The sequence below is a fragment of the Pelodiscus sinensis genome, unplaced genomic scaffold (assembly GCF_049634645.1).
Source record: "Pelodiscus sinensis isolate JC-2024 unplaced genomic scaffold, ASM4963464v1 ctg35, whole genome shotgun sequence".
Classification (NCBI taxonomy): Eukaryota; Metazoa; Chordata; order Testudines; family Trionychidae; genus Pelodiscus; species Pelodiscus sinensis.
The window spans coordinates 4001520-4010201 of NW_027465908.1; the positions used below are offsets into that span (position 1 = coordinate 4001520).

Genomic DNA, 8682 nt, shown 5'->3' on the forward strand with positions numbered 1-8682 from the left:
AGTCACAACCATATATACCAAAGGATACAATTAAAAAAATGAACACTTATGAAAAGGACAAATCACATTTCAGAACAGGAGGGGGATGCAGGGGGGGGGGGGAAGGAAGGAAGGTAAGTGTCTGTGAATTGATGATATTAGAGGTGGGGAGAGTGGGATGTTTGTGAGTTAATGGTATTAGAGGTGATAATTGGGGAAGCTATCTTGGTAATGGGTAAGATAGTTTGAGTGTTTACATAGATTCATCACATGGCTCAAAAAGAACAGGGCATGGAACCTTTCCACTAGCTAGAGCGAGTCAGAATCATTGACTAGAGACAATTTAGAATATTCCAAAATGCTGGCGGGGTGCCTCATGCTCCCAGTCTCCCCTACAGATTATGCAATCTGGTCAAATACATCCCTCATGATGTGCCATGGTCTTCCCTTTTGGTGGGGGGGGGGAGATGGTGCATTATGGGAGTCTCATGATCACAGTGCATCGTGGGAGATGTAGTCCAAGTGGGAATCCATAGATGAGAATGGGGATGTGAAGGAATTGAATGTCTATGAGGCACTGCAGTGGTATAGCTTAACTGAAACCTTTCTGGTTTGAGGCATTCCGATACCATAAAAAAATTCTGCCATATATGGACACTTTTCAAACAAGCAAACAAACAAAACCCCCAGCCCTCTTCATTTAGTCAAAAACAGAATTTTCCACTTTAAAAACAGTTTTGACAGAAAAATTTCATCCAGCCCTTCATTTAACACATGCTAGGTTACCTGTTTGTATGACCCAGAATCAGTGTTCCCTGAAAGCTGTGCACTTGTGCGGTGGCTCAGGAGAAATTCAAACACCACCCAGTGGATTAGCAGCGCACCCATAGCTAGGTTTTCTGTTTCTACTGATGGTGCACATTCACACATGCCTTGGTGCACATAAAATTATTCCACACATGGATGGAAGAGATTAGAGGGAACATTGCTCAGAATGATGGGAATTAGGAATATAGCCATCTGTTTTTGCATGTCCTGTCTCCATAGAGATGTGTCTGTCATTGCAGAACTGCTGGTTCTGTCAGGTCAGAGAAGCACTCGCCTCCAGTGCTTATTCTTTCAGGCTGAGGCATGAGGCATGTTGACGGGGAAGTTAGAGATGTCTCTAGAACACTGTAACTGTTCTGAAGTCTTTCAGTCTTTGGAGGCTGCTGATGTGATGCCTTTTAGACAACGGTGTGAAATATGTTGAACATGAAGAATCACGTAATCAGTTACACTTGGGATTTTTGTTAAAGGTGTTGCACTGGGTGCTTTCAACTTTGTCCTTGTTTTTTAATCTTCTGTTGGAGACGCTGTTCCTACAATATCCGCTATTGTTGCTAGAAAAAGTGGCTTCCTGTGATATGAAGTAATTTTTGAAATAGGAAACATATGGCTGGCCTCTAAAACAAAGCAATATTCAGGTGCTGATGGGTTACATCTCCAGTCACATTGCAGGAAGCTCTCTCTCTCTCTCTCTCTCTCTGTGTATACAAGCACTGGAAACCTTGCTGGTGTCAAAGTCAGACAGGACTCACAGATTTGGCAGACTGCTCTGTTTATTTCAGCAAAGCTTTGCTAAAATGCATGGAGAAAATGTGAGTACCCTACAAGGTTCAAACCCCTTGATTTTATACAGTCAAAAGGAAGCCAAAATTAACAGGATTAAAAGGGGGGCAAAACTTCACATAATTAGTGTGAGGCTACTCAAGTACTCTTCATTTCAATATTAAGCACACAGCAATCTCCTGGCTATATCTCCCTGATTATCTGGAATTGTTTCCTAACACTTAATGTTTCTTTTCCTGTTAAACTCAGGCCCAAATTGGCTAGCACCTTGATCTGCATACCTACAATCAACATTAACATACTTTTCTTCTTTCTCTTAAAAAGACAAACAGAATTCCTTCAACTTATTCAGTTATTACAGCACAATTCATCTTTTTCTTACAGTATAATTCTTTCTACTTTCACAATCCCTCCTTTTGGTCAAGCTTCGCCTATGACCAACAATTACTGGGTTCCTTGCATTAGCCGTTCTTTGTCTCTCTGTTCATCAGTGATATTTAAAATCATCAGATTAGCACTCTGGTGAGGGGTAGCTAGCTGTGTGATATGTTTTGCACAGTTTTGGATACAACAGGAGATTTACTGAAAACCTACAAAAATCATTAAGATCCCAAATAGGATAGTCAGGGCTCCCTGAAACAACCAGTTTCCTATGCCAGAGAAATTGAACAAGTTACTCAGCCATTTCCACAGGGAACTTGGCTCTTCGTGAGGAAGATATGCAATCTTCTCTAAGTAGTTAGCGCGATCTATTACATCATTGGTGTTGTCTGGTATATATACACAACATTCTTTGCCAATGAGAGCACAGGTCCCTCCTTTTGCTGCCAGCACTATATCCAATGCCTGACGGTTTTGGAGGACCACTTGTCTGATCGCTCCCGTTTCTTTGGCCAGGGCCCTTAAACTTTCTCCAGTTTCATTTGCCATGATTTCAACTACTGCTTGTAACCTCAGAAGCCTTTTTGCATGATGTATTACTCCCCCAAATGGGATAAAGGAACCACCAATAGCCTCTTCCCAAGTAAAAGGGCTTATGTGATTCACATACCATTGGGCATCCGACAAGTCCCTTCTTTTTCGCCTAAAATTACGGAGGCGTTCTCGTGGGAAGGACTCTAACACTCGGAATTGTGGGAAGAGTTGGGCGGGATAACAGATACCTGACCAGTTAACTGGTAATGTGGTATAGGCCTTTGTCCCACAGACCCAATGATGCCCTATCAAAGCCGGGAAGGGTCGGTTGCACCCCTTTGCCATATAGGTGTCTACAAAGGAGGAGTAATATCCCCCGAAGGGCACAAGGTGATTCTCCTTACGGGGAGTGGTGTTATTTGCATGGCATTGAAAGATTGTACTGTTCTCACTAGGGTGGCTGTAGCGGGAGCAGGAGAGTGATTTCCCTGTTTGATCCCAGGTTGAGAAAAAATTCATATCCCCATACCCGGTCCTCCATTTTTCAATCTTGTTTGAATAATCCCATACACCATTGGTTACAATATGCTGAAGACAACTGCTCCTCCCCAGATTCAGCCCTGTCCCATTACACACCCAACACCAGTGACCTTTTCCCTCCACCACGCTTAATCCATTTAGATACATTTATTCCTACTGCTTCCCAAGTGTCATTACTGTTCCATGTCTTGTTAAATGGATGAGGTCCTCCGGTGAGGCCTGGGGAATTAAGTGGGATTGCCAAGACAGGAACACCAGCTTGTGAGTGGGCTGGGATGTGGCTGCAGACCCAGCAATTAGAGATATTAAGGGTCTGAGCGATCCATACTTGCTGGTGGATAAAAGAATTGTCATTGTCATTGTGGATTCCCCAGACCTTAAGACACCAGTAGCCGAGGAACAGGCCCCACCAGAGGCACATGCTGGAGGCAAGACCCTTTTTGGTTCTGACAACCTCAGCTGAGGGAACCGCAGTCACGGTTTTATGTTCACCAGGCAGCAGGCGCTAGGCTCACTGCTGCTTCTTCTTGGGCCTTGCTTTTGGTTGTCGTCTGCTTCAGGCAACCCTTACGTGAACGTAGGTTGTAAGGTATTGCAGGCTGTTCCTCTACGTCTTCTTCTGGAGTCAAAATTGACTCTGCGTGGTCCTGAGGCGATGACTGGTCTGCTGGGGGTGGTGCCTTCTTACACTGAGAAGCATGTATCCATGCTGCTATGCCGGATAGCTTAACAGCCGTCTGGGTAGTGAGCAGCACCTGATGTGGGCCCTTCCACCGGGGTTCCAAGGCGTGTTTTCATTGGTGGTGTCGTATGTAGACCCAATCACCTGTCTCGAGGGTGTGGCAGGCGTCAGAGGTGGGTTCGGTTGGCCAGGCGGCTCAAACCTGTGAATGGAAGTGACTTACAGCTTGCATTAGTCCCTTGCAGTACTGTAGGAGTATACTGTGAGTCAAGTTCAAGTCTGAGACTGAAGTAATGGTAGTCATTGTTCGCATAGGGCGCCCCATAACAATTTCAAAAGGACTTAATTTATGTCTTTGGGATGGGGTGGATCGAATTTCCATAAGGGCCAATGGTAAGGCCGCTGGCCAGCTTAACCCTGTAGAGTCACAAATTTTTGCAAGCTTATTTTTTTTTTTTTTTTTTTTTTTGCATGCCATTTCGTCTTTCAACTGCACCTGCGCTCTGTGGGTGGTAGGGACAGTGCAGCAAGTGCGTGACATGTAATACACGATCCAGGTCCTGAACAAGTTGTCCAGTAAAATGTGTACAAAGTGGCAGGAATTCCTTTGTCACTGGACAAAGTGGCAGGAATTCCTTTGGCAGGCATAATATGATTTAACAAACATTTGGCAACAGACAGTGAATCAGCTTTGCGACAAGGAAAGGCTTCAATCCAGCCCGAAAATAAGCATACCATAACCAGAATGAATTCATAGCGTTGACACTTAGGCATTTGTACAAAATCAAGCTGTCAATGCAAGAACGGTGCTTGGGGCAGGCCCCAGAACCCGTGAGCTACCTTTACAGGTTTGCCAACATTGTAGCTTTGGCAAGTGGTACAGGTGGCACAGTGGCGAGCTGCAAAAGAGCTGAAATGTGGGGCTCACCATCCTGCCTTAGTTACAGCAGAGACCATCCCCTCCTTTCCGACATGCGAAACGCCGTGTAGCAGGGCGGCCAGAGCTGGGTAGAGCGAAAAGGGGGCCACAAAGGCACCACTAGGCGAGCGTCAAAGGGAATCAGGGTGTAGAGAGCAACCCTGGGCGACCCAGGAGTCTTTTTCTGCTTCTGGGGCAGAGTCTTGGAGCAGGGTGAGGTCAGAAAGGGACGGCGGTGGTACAGAAACAGAAAGGGAACCGAGAAACGCACCGGGGGAAGGTTCTATGGCAGCATTACCCTTAGCAACATCAGTATCTGCTGTGGAGTGACCAGGGCACTTAACAATAGCTAATGCAGATGGGAGTAAAACTGCATACAGGAGAGCAGCAATGTAGGGGCCATTCTTGATAGGGGTACCAGCAGAGGTAAGGAAACCCCAAGCTTGCCAGAGGGTGCCAAATTCATGTACAACCCCAAAAGCATATCGAGAATCAGTATAAATGGTGGTGGAGCGTCCCTCAGCCAGAAAGCAAGCGCGGGCTAGGGCAACTAGTTCAGCAACTTGTGCTGAAGTCACAGAAGGAAAAGGCACAGCTTCTAGGGTTTCAGAGAGTGATACCACAGCGTATCCTGCGAGGAGACGACCTTGGCTATCTCTAAAGCAGGAACCGTCAGTGAATAACACAAGGTCGGAGTTAGAGACAGGGACATCAGAAAGGTCAGGGCGCGGGACGGTGACAGCAGAGACAGTTGCAAGGCAGTCGTGGGGTTCACCGTCATTAGACAGAGGAAGGAGAGTGGCAGGGTTCAGTTGAGAACAGCGCTTTATGGTGATATGCGAAGCCGAAAGCAGTAAAAGTGAGGCGGGCGGAGGAAAGGTGAGCTGTATTACCTTGTAGCAGGAGAGTTTCTATAGAGTGAGGGACCATGAGAGAAACAGGAGAGCGGAAGACAAGGGACTCAGACATTTCAATTAGGCGTGCCGCGGCAGCCACAGCCCGCAGACGGGGGTAGACCTTGGGCAACAGGATCCAAGGTGGCAGAGAAATAAGCTACTGGACGATTTTTTTTTTTTGCCACCATGCTCCTGAGTAAAAACCCCAAGTGCACAACCAGATTGCTCGTGGCAGAAAAGGGTAAAAGGCTTACAGCAGTTAGGTAACCCTAAGGTGGGGGGGGGGGGGGGGGCAGTGAGAAGCACTAAAGAGTCAGTTTCTGAGGCAGATAATGAAGGGGAACAGAGGAGTAGGTCATTTACACATTGGACCAATGTGGACCCAGAGGGGAAGACCAGGTCAACAAGGTCTTTGGCTAATGCTTGGGAAAAGTAAGACGGGCTTTCTGTGTACCCCTTGGGAAGCATACTGCTGCTCCTTGTAAGAAAAGGCAAAAAGATACTGGGACTTAGGGTGAACCGGGACAGAAAAGAAAGCAGAACACAGATCAACATCAGTAAAATGAGTTGCATCTGGCAGGATAGAAGCCAGATTAGTTGCTGGGTTAGGGATTACAGGAAAGGTGGGTACAACAATGCAGTTAATAGCTTGAAGATCCTGAACAAACCGCCATGATTTACCATCAGCTTTTCAAACTGGGAGGAGGATAGGGGTGTTACAGGGGCTGGAACAGGGGACAATAATGCCTTGTTCCCACAGGGTGGATATGACCGGAGCTGAAACCTCTAAATCCCAAAAACTGGGTGCCACAACCCCTTTCTCTGACCTTATCCCCATTCTTGGTACCCTCCCCATTCCCAGTACTGTCTGCCCTGCCCTGAATAATGCTGTATTTGCAGAGCTATCAACCTTTGTGAGGACTGCTTCTCTTTCCTTTTAGAGTGCAGTGGCAATGCTCTGCCACTGCTTGTAATTTGTCCATGGTCTTGGCCTCCCATCCAACACTTATTTGCTTTAACATACTGCTAATAGCAGATAAGAGGCTATTAACAAACGCATGCGCCAGGGTGCCCTGTCCATTTTTACCTGGTTGCTGTACCCCAAAAAAAACCAACCAAACAAACAAAAACCATCAGTCAGTCTGTGTGATAGTTGCCCGGGTTTTTTTTTTTTTCTTTGTTGCTGTTTACGGGGTTATAAGTAGCTTACACAGTTGCAGCAGGTCTGCTTCAGAGGGTTCATAGGCATTGCACACTAGCAAAATTCCTCTGCAAATTTGGTAGGGTTTTCCTGGGGCTTTGGAAAACCTTTTAAAATCGAGTGGAGCTCCGTGTGGGTCCAGGGTTTATAGCTTCAAGTGGGACCGGTCTGAGTCTTCTTGGAGGATGGGGTAAAGGGAAGCGCTTGGTCTGGTGGTGGGAGAGGAGGTTTCCAATAAAGCTTTTTTTTCTTATAATTAGAATTTTTAAGGAAGGCGAGCTTCGATTCAGTTCATTTAAGATTTGCCTCGTCCCACCACTGCATGAAGCTATCTACCTCTCCTCTAGCCAATTTAGTTTTTGGGAAGGCCAAGTTTGTCTTTTAAGACGTCCACTTGGTCTTTGTTCCAAGATCCTAACAGTGGCCACTGAGTTTTGGGATCCCCCCAGAGTCAATCTAGATCATTTTTCCAGAAATTTACAGGAGTCCGGACCCTTTCTAAAATATATAAACTGAGCCAGGGTCCCTTTAGGGAACTGCCCTTGCTTAGACATCTGGTTACCCATACAGGAGGACTTCATACACCAATCACACCAGGAGGAAATTCGGGTTCGTCAGAGCGGTGCCCGGTGCAACACACAAAAGAAGCCCACAGGCTACTGCCTCAATCGCCCTTGCGTTCACTCCAAGGATTTTATCCAAGGTGCGGTGCGGCTGCGATTGTGCAGATTCCAGTCACACAGACCGCGGGGACAGGAGCCCCTTGGTCGGCCAGTCCCTGGACAGGGATGGCTCCCAGACTCACTCACACCACAGGGAAGACGGATAGACACAGAGACAAGACAGTCCTCAGTCCGGACAAAATAATTACCTGACCAGAGTCCTGATGTTAGATCCCGGGATCCCTACCAGAACAGAGCAGGAACCAACAGGTTCGATGGCGTAGACTTCGCTGTGGCTGTGCACCTTTCCGTTCTGGCGGAGGACCGCTCGGGCTAAATGCCCAGGTGCCGGCTGCCACGGTAGTCCTGCAAGACAGTCAGGGATCACACAGCCTCAGCGAAGACGGTTGCCATCTCGGTAGAACCTCCAAATTGTCAAAGTCAGACAGGACTCACAGATTTGGCAGACTGCTCTGTTTATTTCAGCAAAGCTTTGCTAAAATGCATGGAGAAAATGTGAGTACCCTACAAGGTTCAAACCCCTTGATTTTATACAGTCAAAAGGAAGCCAAAATTAACAGGATTAAAAGGGGGGCAAAACTTCACATAATTAGTGTGAGGCTACTCAAGTACTCTTCATTTCAATATTAAGCACACAGCAATCTCCTGGCTATATCTCCCTGATTATCTGGAATTGTTTCCTAACACTTAATGTTTCTTTTCCTGTTAAACTCAGGCCCAAATTGGCTAGCACCTTGATCTGCATACCTACAATCAACATTAACATACTTTTCTTCTTTCTCTTAAAAAGACAAACAGAATTCCTTCAACTTATTCAGTTATTACAGCACAATTCATCTTTTTCTTACAGTATAATTCTTTCTACTTTCACACTGGAAACCTTGGAAACCTTGCTGAAGGGGCTTTAGCACTAATGTTTGAGGAGAAATGGACCATTATTTAAGCCTGGAAATAAATTTACACTTTTAATTGTATTAAAAATCCTCTGCTGTTACTACTTTAAGCCAACTGCATTCAGCATTACTTATATGCTACGCTGCATTACCTATAATTCATTAGTAATACTGTACTATGTTAGATCCACTGCTGGGGTAAATCAGTGTTGCTCCATTGACTCTAATATGCATCCAAGTAAAAAAGATATAAGAACACAAACAATGATTTTGTATTGAGTAGGACATCAGGAGAACTGGATTCTGTTCCTATCACTGACGCAGGCTCACACTGTAGTTGTAAGTAAGTGACTTCACCTCATT

General features: G+C 45.9%; 1 long non-coding RNA gene across 1 annotated transcript; it reads right to left on the reverse strand.

Annotated features, from left to right (window-relative positions):
• Window positions 1-1562: 1562 nt before the first annotated feature.
• On the reverse strand, window positions 1563-8294 carry LOC142824450 (uncharacterized). The gene is made up of 2 exons (XR_012899328.1): window positions 7615-8294; window positions 1563-3929 (listed from the first exon to the last, which is right to left on the reverse strand). It is a non-coding gene; the product is annotated as an uncharacterized LOC142824450 (long non-coding RNA).
• Window positions 8295-8682: the final 388 nt, after the last annotated feature.